This window comes from Rissa tridactyla, chromosome 1 (assembly GCF_028500815.1).
Source record: "Rissa tridactyla isolate bRisTri1 chromosome 1, bRisTri1.patW.cur.20221130, whole genome shotgun sequence".
NCBI classification, from domain to species: domain Eukaryota; kingdom Metazoa; phylum Chordata; class Aves; order Charadriiformes; family Laridae; genus Rissa; species Rissa tridactyla.
Genome location: NC_071466.1, coordinates 169,882,388 through 169,903,074, shown reverse-complemented (window position 1 = coordinate 169,903,074; position 20,687 = coordinate 169,882,388). Strand labels below are relative to the sequence as shown.

Below are 20,687 nucleotides of genomic sequence, written 5' to 3'. Positions count from 1 at the left end.
AAGGCCAGCTTTTAGTATTATTTTGTTTGTCTGTCAACACTAAGGTTTGCACAAAATTATGACCTTCAGTACCTTTGCTAAGGAACAGTGCAAATGACATGTTAGCAGCCAACCCCTGCTGATTAGCACGAGACTTCAGCGGGTTTAGCTGTCAAGCTGCTGCGAGCTTGGTTAACACATTTGGGGTATAGCTTGAAAACTCCGTGCTGCAGAGTAGCATTTGTATGGATATCAAACACAGAAAAATAGCTGTAGAGGTATGATATGTATAGAAGTCAATATTGGTCATTTTATATCAGGCAGTATATCTTTGTTTTCTTCTGTGGCTTGAGTTAGACTAATCCACAAGCCTGGATTAAAAAGAATAATAAAACACAATTCCTTTAGTAAGCTACTGTTGATTGCTTTCCTCTCACCAAGGGAACAGCAGGGCAGAATCAGAGATTGGATCTTCCCCATTTGATCCTACATAAAGAAAGGAGAAAAAAGGATAAGTGAAAAGAGGCTATGAGCTCTCCCTGTTGGGATTTTGCCAAGTGTTTCTCACACATGACCAGTTAATGGAAAGACCAATGCCCAGAAATTTCACAGCCTGCCTCCCACTACTTCCGCTCCTGCCTATAAAGCCTTCTCATTACCACCACAAAGTTGTCTGTAAGTGACTGACCCTATGCTTTTAGCATGGGAGGGGACTTCCTCTTTTCCATTGTTTTTCAGGTTGTTTCTGACAAAAGCTAGGTCCTTGGTCTCTTTGGTGTTTTTTTTTTACATTTTTAAAGGACATTTTTCATACATTAATAAAGAGGCACCTGCTTTCTGTTAGGGATAGAGAAGGAGGGTCCTGATCTGTCAGTGTTCTGTTTTTGCTAATAAAACTCTGCAGTCAGTGTGATACTGCCAGTACAGAAATCAACAATATACCAATAAGAGCTTACTGGATTGAATCAAGGCACTAGGACGACCTCAATGCATAACAAAATTAAGGCAAATGAAAAAAGTCCAGGGCCACGAGATTGCTATAGATCTAATGCATCTGTTTCTTACACTTTGTTCATCATATAAACCAGCAAAATGTGGATATAGATTGCCATGGTTCTAGTTAGGAAAAGTGAAGAGGCAGGATCAGACCTTTATTTACAGCTCTTTAACTCAGGCATCAATAGGACAGACTTGGAGATATTTCCCCAGTCACTTATGAGAGAGATTCAATGTGTGCAGTGCAGAGTTAACTTTATGCAAAAGGATGTAAAGTGTCTGCTGTGCAAAGACATTTAACTGCTAGATGCAAAAGAAGTAGAAGCAACCTCTTCCTTCTCTGCCTGGCTCTGCCTTTTTTCTCACTGCAGAAGAAAATGTGCTAGTATTACAATTAGCTGTGTAAAAAAAAAAGTGCAAATAGTACGTAAAACATTAGTCAATGTTTCACATCAGCCTAACCTGAACTGAAAAGGAAAACAAAGAGATGCCATCTAACGAAAGCAGCTATCTTGACCCATGTAGAAAAGCTACAGTATAGAATATGACATGACCTGTTCTTCTCAGATGTTTCAACCAGGCCATGCTGCCACCCCTGGAGAACCTCTAGTCACTAGAGAAAGAGTTTGACCCCACATCCAGACATTCTTTGGCCTCTGAGACTGCTAATTAGCCCATTGGTCCTGTTTACAGTATGTCAGCTGTAGGCTAGAATAAAAGCAACAACTAATTATAGAAAGGCCCTATAAAAAATGTTAAATGCTAATGGCTTCAGATTATCTCAGCTCTTAGATGTTCCAGAAGGTGAAAGTCTCCATCTCTCCCAGCTTGCCCTGCCCTACAGCCCTTTCTTCCCTCTTTAGGCTTTATATAGCCTAGGCTCAAGTACACGTTTTTAAGGATTTAATGAAAGCTGCCATAGTATCACGTACTTCACTGGCAAAGCCGCAGAAGCTAGCACAGCTGTGGTTAGCATCCCTCATATAGTTAAAATGCAATAGCAGTGCAAATAGCAAAGCAAGAGAATGCTTTAAACAAAAATGTTGTCCATTTAAAATTTGACTTAGAATAAGACAGACTTTATATTACTTTAGGAACAGCTGCTGAGAACAGCAGTGCCTCCATGTTCCCCAACAGTTAGTGTGTCTCTTGAGTAGGTAAGGAAGGAAGAGGAAAGGATGGTGGAGCCAGGACAGCGCACAGCAGCCCTCAGGGGAAGGGAAGCTGAGTGTCACTCTAGTCCTCCCAGTGTGGAAACACCTTTTCCCCTTTGGAAATCCAGAGAGAACATGAGTGATTCCTGCTCCCTACTCTAGAACTTCTGCTCCTTAGCTGACTGGCACAGCTCTTGTTTTTAGCTCTGGCAAGAGGGCAGTCATCACATAAACACTGCTGAGTGTATTAATTACTGTGTTCACATGGTCACTGTGTCTTGTTGCCCAATTATTTCATAACCGACTGCTATGTACTGCACCAGGTCCAAGCGTACAGCTCTCACTGACTTCAAGGGCTCCCTTCACGCATAGGTCTGTTGGAATCTGCATTTTTCATAACTTTATTTACCTGCCCTGTAAATATTCTGGAGAACATAATGGTGCTTTTGAACGTTCGCATATTTGCCTTGTCTACGCATTGAAGCTGTAATTACACATGTATCTCTTGCAGAATTCATTCATGAGGAAAACCATACAAGTTTACAAGTTAATCATTTTCCTGAATGTCAAAAGCCAGGGCAGATCAGGATGTGCATTGTGTTAGCAGAGCTACGATCTAGGCTGCTCTAGTATTAATAGTAAATTGCCTTTCCTCAGTAAGACTTTTAATAGTTTTTGCAGCAGGTTAACAACTAGCCATGGATATTTGCCATAAGTAATTGCAAAGAACAGGAAAAAAGCACCATTATTAAGAAAACAGTGGCTTGAGTTTTCAGTTCAATAGAAAAAGAAAGCGACCAGTGCTTTCTTTTAGCTTTCAGCTTCTGAGTAAAACAGATATCCTGCCTTAGTAATAAAGAGCAGGGATTTCAAGAATCCACTGATCAGCACGTTTTATATGCCAAACGTTCCAAACCAACATCCAGTAAGATTTTGTTATTGCTGCTATGTGTAGAATGTGGCTGAGTAGCTACTACATAGGCTCAACCTTCAGCTACGGATTCAATGAGGCCAAAAAGGCAATACTTAGCTGCATACAGCAGTGTGGCAAAGTATGCTTTAGCTGCTCCACCTCACCATCTGGTAGATAAACAAAACCCACCTTGTGAACCAGACTGTTGACTGGGATGACTGACATGCTGACACACATTCTGCCATCCTGGATTTTGGGATAGCAACATTTGGCAAGGGGAACATGAACACTTGAGAAAGAAGCTTTTCTCACAACACAGACTATTTTTTCCATCCATCTCAGGAAGATAAAAAGCAGTGAGATTCTTACAATGACTCTAGAGACAGCCACCCCCACATCAGCCACTGGATAGCCAAGAGAAAGGAATCACTCTTCTAGTCTTATGTTTCATAAGACACTAGTACGCTTTCATCATTCCCCCTCACTCATTTTCTTTTGGTTATTAAAGATGAGATACAATGTGTGTGTAAGTTACTTAACCTTCTGCCTCTCGTCTGCCCCTCCGACTACCCCTTTTTCTGTCATCCCCAAATTTGCTTCTTGTGGTTCCTTACAGAGTGCAAGTAGAAAGTAGGTCAGACAAGTGGGCACTGTCAGATGACTAGTTTCAATTTATACACATGTTGTTGTCTCTATAGTACCATGGCAAGTTGTTGTTACAAATCCTTAAATGTTTGGTTTAGCCTGAAAGGCTATTAGACTTACCCAGCTGGCAAAAGAGAAGGCTTTCTGCAGGAATTTCATCTGGTTAAGTCAACAGAGCTCTGCACAGCTTCCAAACATGAGGCTTCATTTTGTATAATTAATTCTTCACCTTTTTCTGTTTATAATGAAAACACTATTAAATGCCTAAACAATTTAAGAACTGGGGTTTATTTTCCTTTCTCCCCTCACCTTTGCCCACATGCCCCAACCCCAAAGGCTCAGTCAATTATTCTAGTTTTCAGTCATAACCAGCACTGGATTACACGTGCTTCACATATTGATATGCTTCACACTGCCACATGAGAGTGTCCCACCATAAGATGAGGAGTGTGCACCACACCGGGCCGTGCTAAAGGCAGGGACAGGGAGTAGGATTTACAGCTGTTTTAACTCTCCCAGTAAAGCCACCACCACTCAGTTACAGTGGCAAATAAAATACTCTGACAGAAGCATAATCGAAGTTGACAATGGTCCTCCAAACTTCAGGCAAGTTTCCAACAGTGTTCAAAGTTTTAGTGAATTAATGGCAAGTAAAACAGCATCTGCTCAATAAGTTCTGTGGTCTGGGAAGACCTGAATGACAGTTTTAATAGTTTGATGTCAAATCACCTGTCAGAACAACTGTCTGGTGCCTCTAGATTCCTGTCACATGTGTGAAACATGGTACAGTAAATAACCGAAGGCTGGTACCTTGTTACACCATATTATTATATATTACAGCAGTAACCTCAAGCAGTGCTTTAACTCCAGTCACAACAAAACCCTATTCAGATTTATTGGCTTAAACAAAGGGGTAGCCACTTCCTCTTGTTCTCCAAAAAGAACCACAGCAGGGCAGAAGTGCAGAGAAAACAAAGTTCAGAGTGGCCGTAAAGCAGAGGTGAAATCTTAATACCACTAAAAATCCATGGCAGTTTTGTTAATGCACTCAGTGGGACAAAAACTTAACTGTGTATGTTTGGTTCTGAGTTGCTCAGTGAAACTAATAAAACAGATAGTGGTCATCATTCCTCCCATCCATATGGAAGCCCCTAAGTGGTGACAGGCCAACAAATGAGAATATATTATTAAATTGGGATCAGAAGTGGGTAGAAGTCGAAGTATATATTTCTTCAATAATCTGGCCCATTCCCTTAGGAAAATGTCCCTAGGGGACTGACAGAATACAGAGCAGCCTTTAAATTGGATGAAACTTACAGGGAACGGAAAATTGGACCCCTCTCCATCTATATTCCACATGTTATGCCTAATGTAAAGGATTACATTTCCCACTGCATATTTCCTATAGATATATTCAAAACACTATATTTGAACAAATAGTAAAATGTTGCCCTAAGAAATAGGATCTCTCCCTTTTTTGAGAGCACACAGTGGTTACTACTTAGGATTTCCATCATGGAAAGATGACGGAACAGCTCATTCTGAGCGTCATCTCAAGGCATGTGGAGGAAAAGAAAGCTATCAGAAGTACTCAACATGGATTCACTAAGGGGAAATCATGTCTGACTAATCTGATAGCCTTCTGTGATGGCATGACTGGATGGATAGATGAGGGGAGGGCAGTAGATGTGGTCTACCTTGACTTAAGCAAGGCGTTCGACACGGTCTCCCACAGCATCCTCATAGGGAAGCTTAGGAAGAGGGGGTTAGATGAATGGACAGTAAGGTGCATAGATAAGTGGTTGAAAGACAGAGCTCAGAGGGTTGTGATTAGGGGCACACAGTCTAGTTGGAGGTCAGTGACGAGTGGTGATCCCCAGGGGTCAGTACTGGGTCCAGTCCTCTTCAACATATTCATCAATGACCTGGATAAGGGGATAGAGTGCACCCTCAGCAAGTTTGTTGATGACACAAAGCCGGGAGGGGTGGCTGACACACCAGAAGGCTGTGCCACCATACAGAGAGACCTGGACAGGTTGGAGATTTGTGCAGAGAGGAACCTTGTGAAATTCAACAAGGGCAAATGTAGGGTGCTTCACCTGGGGAGGAGTAACCCCATGCACCAGTACAGGCTGGGGGCTGACCTGCTGGAGAGCAGCTCAGTGGAAAGAGACCTGGGAGTCCTGGTGGACAACACGATGACCATGAGCCAGCAATGTGCCCTTGTGGACAAAAAGGCCCATGGCATCCTGGGGTGCATCAAGAAGAGTGTGGCCAGCAGGTCAAGGGAGGTCATCCTCCCCCTCTACTCTGCCCTGGTGAGGCCACACCTGGAGTACTGTGTCCAGTTCTGGGCTCCCCGGTTCAAGAAAGACAGGGAACTGCTGGAGAGGGTGCAGCAGAGAGCTACAAAGATGATTAGGGGACTGGAACATCTCTCTTAGGAAGAAAGGCTGAGGGATTTGGGTCTCTTCAGTCTGGAAAAAAGATGGCTATGGGGGGACCTTATCAGCACTTATAAATACTTAAAGGGTGGGTGTCAGAAGGATGGGGCCAGGCTCTTTTCAGTGGTGCCCAGCAAGAGGTAAAGGGCACAAACTTGAGCATAGGAAGTTCCACCTAAACATGAGGAGGAACTTCTTTACTTTGAGGGTGGCAGAGCACTGGAGCAGACTGCCCAGAGAGGTGGTGGAGTCTCCATCTCTGGAGGCATTCAAAACCCACCTGGACACATTCCTGTGCAACCTGCTCTAAGGTGACCCTGCTCTGGCAGGGGGGTTGGACTAGATGATCTCCAGAGGTCCCTTCCAACCCTATGGTTCTATGATTCTATGATTCTATGATTTCTTAGTGTAAAAAAAATAATACTTTAACTACTATGGGTGGGATCCATCTGTCCAGATGAATCTGTCTAGCTAGATGGAAGTTAGATGTCCATTCTCACGAGCTGTACAGACACTCTGTACTAAGAGAAAAAGTTCTGAGAGTTCAATAAGATAATTCCCCCTACCCTAAAATAGGTGTCTGAGAGGAATGACACCTCTGGAGGGCAATTCAGCCCATTTATTTTACAATATCTGCTATAAAAGGGGCACTAACTTTTGTACTCTTAATTGGCTAAAATTATAAGAGAAGTATCTCATCCTAAGCCTTTACATTTAGAGCACAGATGATCCAGGGTCTTTTTCCTTAGACTTCTTTTAGAAAATATTTTCTAAGCAAATGTTGCTGTGACTAATCGCATTAACTCTCACATTCAAGTAACTCATGGATCCAAGAAAGGCTGTGAAAATAAGTCCGTTATTACCACCATCTAAGAAAACCAGTTCTAATACTGTTAAGCTGCAACTAGGTTCCTTTGCAACAGCAACTTTTAAATGTTCTGGCTCAAAAACTCACGGCACACAACAGCTTTTGCAAGTTATGCTTTATTATGACACGTGGATATTTCTAGTTCATTGTATCTGTGAGCGTTCAGTGTGAAAGCCTCAACAGTGCCCAGGGATATTCTCAAGTATTCCTCAGTTATCTCACAGCACTCAGTTCAGAAAACTGGTTTAAGTGTAGAAGTCAGCAAGAGACTTTCCAATTTCATAAGGTCATCCTAGCCAGTTAGTTTAGACTATTAGTCATGCGCATTCAGCAGCTGTTAAGCTTTTGGTTGATAGTTTTTCAATACTGTCCATTTAGTGCTTCCTTCCTGAACACAAGTATTTTCACTATTCCAAGGCAACAAATATTATAACCAGATCTCTTTAGAAAGTACATTGCTAATGGCAAGAAATTCAATGAGTGCCACAGTCTTATAGTTAATAGCTTGTATATTTTGCAGCAGTCACCGGTTCTATACGTGTACCTCAAAACTTTGGCCCACCCTGCTGTTTCTAATCACTAATGTTAGTGGTATTGCTTTGCTTATACGTTCAAAACTTAATTTCAGCATTCATCTAATTTTATGCCATTGGAACTTGGACTTCCTTCCATAAAATTACAGGCACGAATAATCACAAAATATATCAGCTATATTAAGTATTTCAAAGTTATAGTAAAAGACTGTAACGATGAGAGAAGCCCATTCTGCTTGGTGCTATACAGTCTAATAGGGCATGCCTACATTTCCAGCATGGCATGACTGTATCATATCCTTCATATACTTAACATGTGGACTGCAAGCAGCGTAGCACTGAAATTACAGAATTTGACACAGAGACTACCTGTGTGCCTGCCTGAAAAGCAAATTCAGAAAGTTAATCTGTGTTGAATTCTTTGCTGCTGAACCTATACTGATAGTAGTATTGGACTGATGTTAATTAACTTAAAGCTAATTTAAGTATTTCTATGTAAGATGGAGTCATAATGTGATTGCTATGTAAATATCTTTGTAGTAAGATATGGCACCTTCTTGTGGCTGCCAGAATTAAAGAAAGGTAATGTCATGAGAGAATGGGGACACAGTGAAGCCAGGTGGCTTCCTTAATTTCCTGCTAAAAATTGCATCCACCTACTGATACAAACTGCCTGGCATGAACTACAGTGAATGGGTACAGAAACAGATAATTTCTAAACTTCAGTCTCTGCATATTTCAGAAGCAGCATCTGTGGTTAAGACAGCCCAACATACCTTCCTTTCCTTTATCAGCACAGTGTTAACTTCCTGTCAGCTTCTTGTCAACTTCACTTCCCAAATTCACCATCCTATTTCCTCAGTCTGAAAAACAACAATAACAGCAACTCAAAAGTGAGCAGAAGCAAGGGTGGCAATAGTATTAATGACAGATATTTACTGTCTTATCAACTCACTTTAAGTGATACGAAAGAGAAGCAGTATGTAGAAGAGTTATTTTTCTAAAAGTTACACTTACTAATCTTTTCTGTCTGCTGACAATTACAGCTTCCCTCATGTATCTGCACTGCTGATTGTATAAGTCACTTGGAAGATGATATCAGATCTCCAGCATCAAAAAGTGGTGGCATTAAGCAATAGCTGACCACTAGGTTTAAATATATACAAGAGGTCTCTGTTATACTGCTGCTGTTGTAAAGTCCTCTGAATTTCTTACTTCCAAACAGAATCTTCTGATACAGTTAACATCAATATACAGTGGTTAGTTATTCAGCTCAATCTGGGGACTGAAAAAGAAAACAAAGGCAACAAAGTTGTGAAGACACAGTCAATTAAAAATGCAATTTTTAAGGCTCTTTTGCTTCTTGATTTTTTTGTCAAGTCTTTCAACTGGCTCAAAAAGTCGCAACCACCAACACGGTCATCAGACCCTAGCTGAAATACTAAAACCCCATATTTGAAAAAGGAACCATGGAAAAGTAAAACTGAAAACATTTTTAAAGGACTGATTAAAAAGAACTATTTCAACAGGAAGTTCACAAACAGAACACAGAAGGAAAAGCAAGTAAAAGAGAACAGACAGGAAAAGATCGGAAAGTCAGATTATATAATGTTTTGATTTAACAGTAGGTTAGCCAAATCTAGCAAATACAAATCTGAATTTTCCAAGATTTAAGTTTTGAAAAGGTCACAGTCTTTCCCCAGTACTCTCATGAAATGTCCTTTCTTCACAGAAATAAGTGGAAATACATTTTCATGTGTATATCCAATGCTATTCTGTTGATGGAGGAACCCAGGAAGAGCAAGCAGAAGCATATCAAATTCCTTCATCAGGCAGAATAGAGGAGTTCAAACAAGTATGTGGCAAAGCCAGTATCCTAAGTACTAGTGAGATTTTGCACTCGTTACTTGGTTCTCAAGGATATGAAACTCTTGACCAAGTCCTGTACACTGAAAACGTGATAGTTAATGTCTAAACATCTGACAGTGTGAAGTCTACTTTCCTAATAAGCTCGAAAAAATCAACCCCGGAAGACAGGTTGAAACACTGAAAACTTGAGGCATGGATGAATTTGACACTTTGTTCTGGAACAGTCATCAGACAATAAAGAACTCTTAACCAGGAAAAATAACTTTCAGCCAGCGCAAGTCTGTGTGTATTCTTGACCCACTTCCAGTCCCCCTGGGAACACCAGGGGCAAAAAGCTGGGAAAGTTAAACCAGTTCCCCCACGCAACGTAAGTTCTCCCTTGGCCTGTTGCTATTACAATAAAAAGCAACCTATTACACCAGCTTTAGTCAGCTATGGCACAGACTTTCAGAGCTGAAAGAGTCATCTCAGGCCTCCTTTGAAATCAATGGAGAAAACAGGCATTTAACGAGTGATTCATCTGGCTTATTTTAGACAGTGACATTGGGATAAGATAAATTGTGCTGCAAAATGAAAAAAACCAAGCCCTAGAAATGCCTGTTTCCCTCCATACACAATAAATGAAGTCCAGACGAGGAATCATCTGTGTTTGGTAAAATGAATCCCACCCAGTAAATCTGTGGCATACATTCACTCCTCTCAGAGGCCTTTTGTTAGAGCTGTTACACTTTCCATCGTTTCCAGACTGCTGGGCAACCCGAGTCTCTCTACGATGAGCTCTAGATGGACAGTGGAATCACAGACATTCAAAGCTATTCTAGGATTTCTAAGATATCAGATTCTACTGTGTGGACTGCCAAGGATCTGGAGGGTACACCTTACCAGGTAGAATACTCTACACGTAGAATATTTTACATGGTGAATGGGAATGAAATAGATCAGAGAAGCTCTCTTTTCTAAATTGGGAACATAACTCCCTCCCATTGCTGAGTCTTGTAACAAAAACTGAAAGACTGAAAGTGCATGAATATATCCTACAATTTTCAAATTAAAAAAAAAAATACATACTAAGCTGCATTCTTGATCAGAAAATTGAAATACTAGCAACACAGAATCCATGACACAGCATGATAAATAATCCTCTTTAGTCAGAGAGCTACATCATCTTCCTCGCTACGTTTTATAGCAGTACTGAAGACCAATGGAGGAGAAGATCTGCTATGAATCTTCCTACTCACAAGCAGCTATAGATGCCAAGGCCAGCACTTTACACTGCCCATATTGTAAGTTGAGCTTGATAAAGGTCTATTTTCTGAAAATGCTGCCTTATGTTATTTCATATTAGATGGAAATTTCCCCAAATTAATTGATAAAACAATTTCTGCATGTGTGATAACAAAAAAAATCACTGTCTGGTTAGTGCATACCATCACAATACTCTGTTTTACGCTCCCTCAAACAATTGGTACATATGGCATACAGAACTGGCATCTCTGACTTCAACAGTTAGTAAAAACAACTTATTTCTCCACCTGAACATGCCCACAAGGGACATGACAGTTGCAGAAGTTATGTAGCATACAACACGTGGCATTCACCATCAGAACCATTTCACCTGTAGAATACCAGACTTCTCATTAGACATTGTTGTTCTTTGGTGTTTACTCATTCTGGGCATCTTGATTCTGCTTATAGAACAAAGTCTTGCCTATCCTACAACAGAAAGGATAACTCCACTTATCAGTACAGCTTTGCTATTTTATAGATGGCTTTGAGTACTGTGTTCAGTTTGGGGCTCCCCATCAGAAGAAAGACATTGATGTGCTGGAGTGAGTCCAGCAGAAGGCTACCAAGTTGATCGGGAGCTAAAGCACATGATGTATATAGAGAGGATGGAAGAACTGTGTTTCTCCATTCTTTAGAAGAGAAGACTTAGAGGAGACCTTATTGCTGCTTATAACTACCTCATTGTAGGACACAAGGAAGATGGAGACATACTCTTCTCAGAAATGCACAGCAACAGAACAAGAGGCAATAGACACAAGCTGAACATATGTCTATGTGAACAAGGGGCAATTCCAAGTAGATATAAGAAAGTAGTCAAAAAAATGCTTGCCCAGAGAGGTTATAGAATCTATGTCCTTGAAGGTGGTCAAGACTCAAGCAGGCAGGGCTCTGAGAAACCTGACTCTGTTGAACTTGTTTTGTGCAAGGGATGGTGAATCACCTGCAAGGACTAGGTGACCTTCCAGAGATTCCTTCCAACCTAAATAATTTTATGATTTTATGATGGGAATGGGAGCAGGTGTGGAGAATACTAAATACAGCCTTGAGGAAGCAGTTTCTGTGGCTTTAACGCACAGCTCCCTCCGTTCTTGAAGGATACTCACTCAGTATTCAATATTCAAAAGTAGCCTCACCTAGTTGCACACCAGATAACGGCATGTTAATATAGTTGGCTATACACATAGTCCACAAACCCCACCACCCTTCACAGAAAGCGATGACACAACTTTCCTAAGGACAAGGAACCATCTTATCTGCACAGACAACTGAATTAGGCACACAGGCACACAGCCTATCCACATAGCAGTAAGGACACTCTTGAAACAGCTTTAAAACTCCAGCACTACCCAATATTTTTCCTGCTGGAGAATCAGATGCTTTTATGTATCCCGAGATTCAGCAATAATGACACCCTAACAAGTGCAGAATGAATAGTTAGCACATTCGGCTTCAAGACGAGTACTGCACAGCATTACAGACAGTTACCAAGATCCTTTTACATGCTACATATATTTTGCCAATACAATCTGAAGCCATGAAGAAATATATTGCCAACAGAAGCAGCCAAATGTGAATGCATTCTGCCAAAAGAACTTGCTAGCTGCACTTTGCCAACTGACTGTTTGCCAGATAGATCTCATGCAGAAAAGGCTGCGGATTTCCACTGTCTTTCAGACTCTCTGTCAGATTCCAGTATTAAATGGATGGATTAACATTTTGCGACCAACAAGGTGACACTGGTTATCTTCATAACTGTTTTTAGTCACTAGTCAATACTAGTCAACATGTCAATTTACACCATCATCCGTACTGAACCATGGAAATGCAAGGCTGCAAATATCTGGGAGTGCCTAATGAGATGACGTTAAACTCCATAAATGTGGACTTACTTAAAAAGTCTGCAAGGTTTCATATGCTGCTACAGACATTACAGGCTTACTACTACAGCGTGTCACCCAGCAGACACCATCCTTTTACAGGCTGTGCATTAGTACAAATCAAAAGGACAGATGTAACATGATACCAAAACCGGTAAATCATTGTTTATGTTTCACACTAGGATTTTGCCTTTTGCAGTCCCAACAATAAAACTACCTTGCTGGAAAACTAAGTGCTGATTCAGGGTGTTTGAAGGTTCTCTGAAAAGACGTTGTTGTTGGTGTTTCCTAATTCAATGATTAAGGAACTTTGTGAGAACATACTGATTCTGATTTAACTTTTTTGGAGGGTTTAAAAGTCTATCCAAAGAAAAAGAAAGAGAATAACCTAAGGACAATGTGGTGCTGAACCACATAAAAGATTCAGATGAGGCATCTGATTTGCCATTTTCCCATACATTTAATTTACAACATTTAATTTATCAGAAATGTTTTGTGTTTTCAGCTGCTTCTATCTTCAAGAGAAAAGCTAAACATTAGAAAGTACTTTACATTTTTGGTTTATTAAGAGGGACTTTATTAATGAAAAAGTATGCAAGAGAAGAAGATGTAATTGCTGACAAATCAAAAAGTTAGCACGAGGAAGCTACAGTTACCCTGGAATCCTCCCTACAGAAACTATAGTACATTGATGAACCTATAACAATTTTGGCAATGCCTTCTTTAACTTATTCATAGCAAGACATCTACAGCAAAACAAACAAACAACCCAAACCTTCTGTCAAATTAAACACTCTAGCGGATCATCTTCACCCCCTCGGGAGAGGATGACAGAGATCACATAGAGGACAGATGTGTGGGCAGATCACCCAAAGGACTACAGGACAGCGCTCAAATATTATGATGATATATATAGACTAAAATGTGGGCTCTGTTGAAATAACAAAAGAGCCAATGCCCGCCTTAAGGTAGCAATGGGGTTTGTATGCAAACAGAAATAAGAAACTAATTGATTATGGATCCCATTTCTTATGCCTATACTAGGATACAAGCAAAAATGTAAAAACTTCCATGATGTCCACCAGAACTATTGTAACAGTGTTATAGAAAAGTTGACCTCGGAAGCCACATGAGCAAAATTAATAATTTGTTCTCTGTGGTAAACACTATACAGTATTTACAGAACTACTGGTGTCCTGTAAAATTTATACTGGACAGACATATTCAATAGCAAAATGGTTCCGTCCAGATGAGTTACAGTTAGTGATCCCCACTGCAATGAACTCCAATTAGATGTTCTCTGTTCAGGATCCTAAAGCTAGGAAAGCTCTTGTCTCCCAAATCTGTTCTGCTTTAGATCCCAACAGTAACTAAATCAAGTTGATCAAGATCATTAGGAGAAAAAAGAGATATGAAAACAGCTGCTGACTTAGAGGTACTACAGTCTACCACCTCTAAGGCAGCAAGATGTTTCAGGAACCCATTTTCATAATGAGGCAAAATAAATTCTGCCAATTTTAGGAGAAAATCCGAAAGAACATATTTCCAGGGTGCACTGGCTGAGGGTAAAAATTAGATGGATTTCCTAGGGTGGCAAGCTTGTCAAAAACTAGGGTGAACCTCATGATCGCCTTGAAGCCATTCAATAACTGGTGAGGAAACGTGAGGTGTCCATCACCAAACTGCCTAGAGAGACCATTTACACATACTGAATTTCAGTATGTGTAGGTTGAAATATCAAGGTAACAATATACTCTGTAGCCCTGAAAGATGAAGTAATTCCTGGAAAATCTATTCTATTTTTTAAAGGTATAATTCAAATTTAATAAGGAAATATACCAAATACCATTTGCTTTCTGCAGGTCTTAGTTCTTTGAGAGGTATCAGCATAAGAAAACAAACTTTAAGTTTCTCTCCAAGTTTCAAGTTGTAAGAAACTAGCATTTTGAAGAAAGTTTTCCATTCCTATTATTCAATATCCTTCTTTTAAATGTTTGTACAGATTATTAGGCAAACACTTGCAAAGGCCCGAGGTAATTAGAAAATATGTTTATGGAAATACTTTACTTAAAATGTAAATTGAATTATGTTTCTCATTTAAATCCTTTCAGAAATCCTCTTTAATCACCTCATTTTACAAGTTAGTGAGAGTTTTGCTTTTGACTTTAATGGTTACAGGATTGGCTCATCCTGACATCAGTTAAGTAATCCACCTGTTAAGGGATCTGTTAGAGATGCACACATACTCAGTAATACTTGCACCTTCAGTGAAATAATTTTCCTTTAAAAAGTAGTTACCACACAGTCATATGGAGCACATAAAAATACCATCAAAGTAAGTACAATGTAAGCCAGCCCTCTGAATCCTCAGATCTTTAAACTTTGGTGCAGTTCTGGTTGAAAAATGCAGCTATTCAAGGTTTGTGTTGGTTAGTTCAATAGAGATGGATATTCTCCCCACCTACTTCTTCTTCCCCCTTCAACACTGTTGCGAGGAGATATTTCTGATATCCACCTATGCCAGAGAGAATCTGGTCTACAGCCCATTTAAATCTCAATACTCCAAAAGACATTTTTAGATAATTGTTATAGACAAATCTTTTTGCAATACCTTCATGTTTTTACCTATGCCTCACCAACAGGTCAGTTCTGAAAATCACTACTCTAACCAGTATTTCTAGGACACCTTCTCAGACCTAAGACCACACTCCATCCAGGTCTAGCTATAAGCTAGCTGGGTAACACAAAAGTTCAGCTATGAATTCACATATTTTTGTTTATTGAGCTTACTGCTTTAAAACAAGTGGTTCAAACTAAAGAATTAACAGAATCACTCAGTAGAGTACAATTAAATCAGGTCAATTAAAAAAAAGTATTCCTGTGGTACATAACACGCAAAAAATAAACATTTTATCACTCAAATGTTAGAAATGACTAGTATGTTAAACTGAAGGTAATCTGTAACTGTTCTTTTGGCTGCAGGAAGTAGTTTTCCCATTATGGCCTTACTAAACTCCAAATAGGAAATGTAGGACGGATGCAAGAAAGATATTTTGGAGACCTCTTGGGGTTAATGTTACTTTAAAGCTCCACCTCCACTGAAATACTATTTAAAGCACAAATCGAGCAGGTGCAGGTTAGGATGAGATTGAGACAACTAGTGTGGTATTCCTTCAGCATGTTTTCTGGCCTGGGGGTGGGAGTATAGTGATAGCTTGGCTAAATCTTGGTGGATGTTTCATTGCTGAATAGAATATGCAGAAACTGTAAGTCCCATTAGCATTGTCTTGAGTAGACACCTCTTGTTATATGAACTTTGATAATCAAAGTTAAGCTTATCTTTTGGGTAATTCTCTCCTTTTCTTTTTTTGGTTGGTTTTTTTTTTTGTTTTCCTTAATTAGGGGCATTTCTGGGATAGTGATGGTGTGCTGTCACTTCTCATTTATGCCTCTGGTGACTGAGACAAGCTAAGGGCTAACTCTGGCTTAATGAATACTTTATGTGCTATTCTGTGAGCGTAGACTGCAAGCTTTCTGAGTCTACAGGCATCTCTACATTTCTTGTTTTAAGCTTTTCAGGGAACAGGCATGTCATGATACATATATGCACTGCTGTCAACTAAAAGACTGTTTAGACCTCAAGACATCAAGCTCAGGATGACATAATTTGAGCATCTGAACAGCCTGAACTGGATTTGTAAGCATTTTTTTCCTCTTCTTAGAAGGAGTGTCTGAGACTGGCTTTTCTTCCAGCATTAAGTACCTCAGCTGGAAGGACCTATTTTTACTAAAGAATAGCCTGTATGCCTGAGAACTACCAAAATTGTTTTCTGGCTTTGAAAAGAGTATCTATGCAAACTTCACTAAAACTGCGTGTGTTAAAAAAACCACACTTATAAAGTCATTTAAGAAGCTGTTCTTCTTAAAATATAATGGAGTAAGCTTGAAACATTGTTCAAATTATACAGAAAGCCTGTTTTAAAATGGCATACTGCATACAGCTGTGCTTCTTTAATTTTCCTATGGAAAGATGAACAGTGTTGTTAACACCTGTTCACGCCTTGTAGCATGGCATTTGAAACTGGCAGCACTGGGTTCTCTAAAAAGCCAAGCTCTGCTTTTGCTTTTTAATTAAAATGCTTTGGTAAAGCTTAAAAACTTTGGATCCACATAACTTCTGACAGAAAAGGATGAAATATACTTCTTTTAGAGTAATTACATTATCTCGAAGATACTGCTTTTTTGATGTTCTCTTAGAATACCATCATTATTGCTTCTTCATATGGGCATAAATATATGCTTAAACACTTAAACCTGGAAATCTGACTTTAGTGTCATCAGTAGATCACAGTTAATGCAGGAGTACAGGACACTCATACCCTAAGGCTGTTTTTGAACTGCCTGCAGAATCAAATATAACTCTGCATTATTGGTCTACTCCCTTTGACCTCACTACAATCATTCCCTCTTATCACGCGATTTCTCTTCCTGTAATTTAAATATCAAGGAATCCTGTTTCCAAAAGTCAGCTTTATCCACTGGACAGATAGAGCATTCTTTTATGGTGCAAATGGCATTGCAAAGGGCATTAATTTTTTTTATTTTTCACCATGCTCAACCACTGGAAACAGACTAATACCGATAACAGCGATCAACTTTTTGTACATACTAATTTGTTGTAACTGTAATATATATTTTTATTAATGAATCCTATTCTGTATATTTCTATATCAATAACATTAAAGACAACAGCTGTTGGTGTTCAAGCTGTTGTGCAAAGTACACAAAATAATTTGTGGAATCAGTCTGTTCAGTTCTTGCTTTGAAAAACATAAGGATCTTTACTTTTATCCTTACGAGGGTTTTATTTCTCATCACCACATCTCTCTTACCCTCACTACTTTCCTTATGCTATTCCACTTTGTCTAAGTGCTATTAACAGTCACTTCTTGGCAACTTACTGAAACTTTGCAATCTTAACTTTAGTAAGGCCTGGGACACTGTCTCTGTTTAACATCCTCATAGACGAGCTGACAATATACAGGTTAGATCAGTGGACAGTGAGGTGGACTGACAACAAGAAAGGCCAGGCCAAGAGGGTTGTGAGTGGCACAAAGACCAGCTGAAGGCAGGTCACTGGTGGTGTACTCCAGGCGTCAATACTGGGGCCAGTACTGTCTAACACTCTCATTAATGACTTGTATGAAGGGACAGAATGCACCCTCAGCAAGTTCACAGATGGATACAACATACAAAAATGGATGGAGTGGCTAATACACCAGATGGGTGCTCTGCTTCCAAGAGGCACCTCAACAGGAAGGAGAAACGGGCAGAGAGAAACCTCATGAAGTTCAATAAAGCGAAATGCGAACTCCTGCACCTCGGCATGAATAACCCCAGGCTCAAATACAAGCTGGGAAACGACTATCTGGAAAGCAGCTCAGCAGAGAAGGACCTTGGGTTCTTTCCAACCAATGTGTTGACCATGAGACAGCAATATTAGGAATAGCATTGCCAACAGGTCAAGGTAAGTGATCCTTCCCTCCTATTCAGCCCTGGTGATACACAGCTGGAGTCCTGGGTCCACTGCTAGGCTCCCCAGTGCAAGACAGAGACTTACTGGATTGAGTCCAGCAAAGGGCAACTTAGATGATTAAGGCGCTGGAGCACCTGACATGAGAGGCTGAGAGATGCAAGTGTTCAGCCCAGAGAAGAAAAGGTTCAGGGGGATCCTATCCATCTGTGTAAACAGTGGATAGGAGGGAACAAAGAAGAGGGAGCCAGACTCTTCTCAGTAGTGCCCAGTGACAGGGTCAATGTGGACAAATTAAAATACATGAAATTCCATCTGAACACAAAACCATTTTTTTTTTGCTCTGTGAGGGTGATCAAGCCATGGACCAGGTTGCCAAGAGAGGATGTGGAGCCTCCATCCTTGGACATATTCAAAACACATCTGGACACGGCCCTAAGCAACCTGCTCTGGATGACCCTGCTTGAGGAGGGGTTGGACTATGTGATCCCCAGAGGTTCCTTTCAACTTCAACCATTCTGTGAATTCTAAAACAGAGATACTGCTAACATTTTTGCTACCGTTTCTCCTTGTAAAAGCTACATGGGAATGGGGTGGAAAAGAATCACCCCAATCTCCAGGCTGTCATATTCTCAATGTTAAAGTGTTGCTTTCTTAAACTAATCAGTCCTAAATGAAGTTAGGGCTCCCATTCTCACACCTCCTACTTGAAGGTTAGGTGGTTTTAAAAACCTTACTCGAATTTATTTTAGCCTAGTTCACACCCACATGTTCTTATCCCCACATTGTTTTTCATTCTAAGTATATTTTCCCCTCTCATATATTTATAGAGATGTTGGCTTATTTAGCGCATGAAAACAAAGCTTTTATGGGCTCTTATAATATGCTGTCCATGCCTGTGATCGCTCTCATAGACTTTCCCTGCACCTTTTCCAGTTTTAATTCATCCTTCATGAACATGGAAGAGCAGAATGGTACACATTATTCCTCCAAAAAAAATATGATATTAATGCCTTCCTCTCTTTTCTGTCTATTGTAAACATTTTCTTCATTCTCTGTAGGTAACAGATCACTTGATTACTCCTGCCAGACTAAATGGGAGAAAGTAATACAATAGGAGACTCGTGTTTAACCTGCACTATGCTTACAGTCCATACTATTGTGGGTAACAGATGTGAGGCACCTTTGTGCATCCTCATCACAATAATAGGGTTATGTCATGCTGGCTACAGCCATTTCATTAAGATTTTGCTTCCAGGCAAAAATCAATTGAAGTCTTTTTATTATGACTGTATTTCCACCCATGCGCATTCTTTGATGCTGCAGACTGCTTTTCTCAGGAAATCTTCAGCAGCCTCTGTAAGATGCCCTAAGAAGTAGAAAGATCTTAGGCGTTAGAGGATCTAATTCAAGTTAGTCCAGCACATACAAAACTACTCAGCAGAGAGTAGGTGAGTTTGGCTTTCTCTAAACAAACCATAAACCTGCATTTTAAACCATGCCTATGAGAAATTTTTTTCAGACTTGTTCTCTGCTTGTACCTAGTTCACTGTAAATAAAAAAAAAAAGTCTGGGTTAGAATTTTCAAAAGTAGCAGAAGTGACTTAGGCTCATCAGTCACTTATGAAAATGGAACACCAGGGCTTTGATATTTCCATTCTAAGTAAGTTCCTAAATTAGAGAAGACACTGAAACAGAGCTTCAGCAGTAGAGCAGGCCATTTGATAAGCCAAAAATAACCATTAGCAAAGCAAATATAACTCTAAAGAGATGTAATCTATTTAGAAGAACTATGGAAGGTAGAAGGTGATGGAAGGAGGGGGAAAGCTAATGCAGAGATCACTTATAACTTATGATGTAAATGAAATATGATCCTGTGGCATCTTGAAGCTTGGGATATATTTGTTCATGAGATACAAGCTCATCATCTTCTATATAGAGTTAGGACAGCCTTGTAATATTACATTTTTCTGCCCACCCTCCCTAAAATTTTGAAGGAGAGTGAGGTAAGAGAGTTGTAAAACAAAGTGGGAGAAATTACTCTCATATACTGAGCAATCCACTGGCAGTTTTGTGCTCTTTACTACTATTTGCAGTTACATTGTTTTCAGTAAGACACTGTTTCAGTCCTGACATTTATTGTGCCATTACAGCCATTAATATGTGAATGCCTATTTTCAAGTCACTATCATTTCTCCTATCTTCCATTTATTGGAGCGAATATATGATGTGCAGAGTGGTGGGAGGTGATATTTTTTGACTGAAAGTAATAAAGTCTACAGAACTAAAATAAGCTGAAAAAATAATACCCATTTTCTGTCTTTTGTAACCACAATTCCACCCTTAAATATTTCACTACTTACAGTGATTATGTATGTTCATAGGAAGGAAGCAAACGGCAATCCAATATTAGGTTGATTTACTGTAGCTAAAATTACAGAGTAAATATCGGTTCACTGAGAACTTACCCTCAATTCATTAGCAAATCTTATCCTCAGTATCTTGATATATATATACTGCTACACATTCTGCCAGTTCTCAGCAAAATGGATTTGCCTCCTTTCTGATGTATGATTTTTCATTGGTACT

General features: G+C 39.8%; 1 long non-coding RNA gene across 2 annotated transcripts in view; it reads right to left on the bottom strand.

Moving 5' to 3' along the window:
- Positions 1-3,807: 3,807 nt before the first annotated feature.
- The window catches only part of LOC128918647 (uncharacterized), a 33,337-nt gene continuing 16,457 nt past the window's right edge, over positions 3,808-20,687 (bottom strand). Inside the window, exons 2-4 of one of the 2 annotated variants that reach the window (XR_008469656.1) lie at positions 8,550-8,817; positions 8,309-8,395; positions 3,808-3,922 (exon numbers count right to left, since the gene is read on the bottom strand). This is a non-coding gene — a long non-coding RNA (uncharacterized LOC128918647). The remainder of the gene's footprint in view (positions 3,923-8,308; positions 8,396-8,549; positions 8,818-20,687) is intronic. The other variant, XR_008469658.1, reaches the window with a different exon arrangement.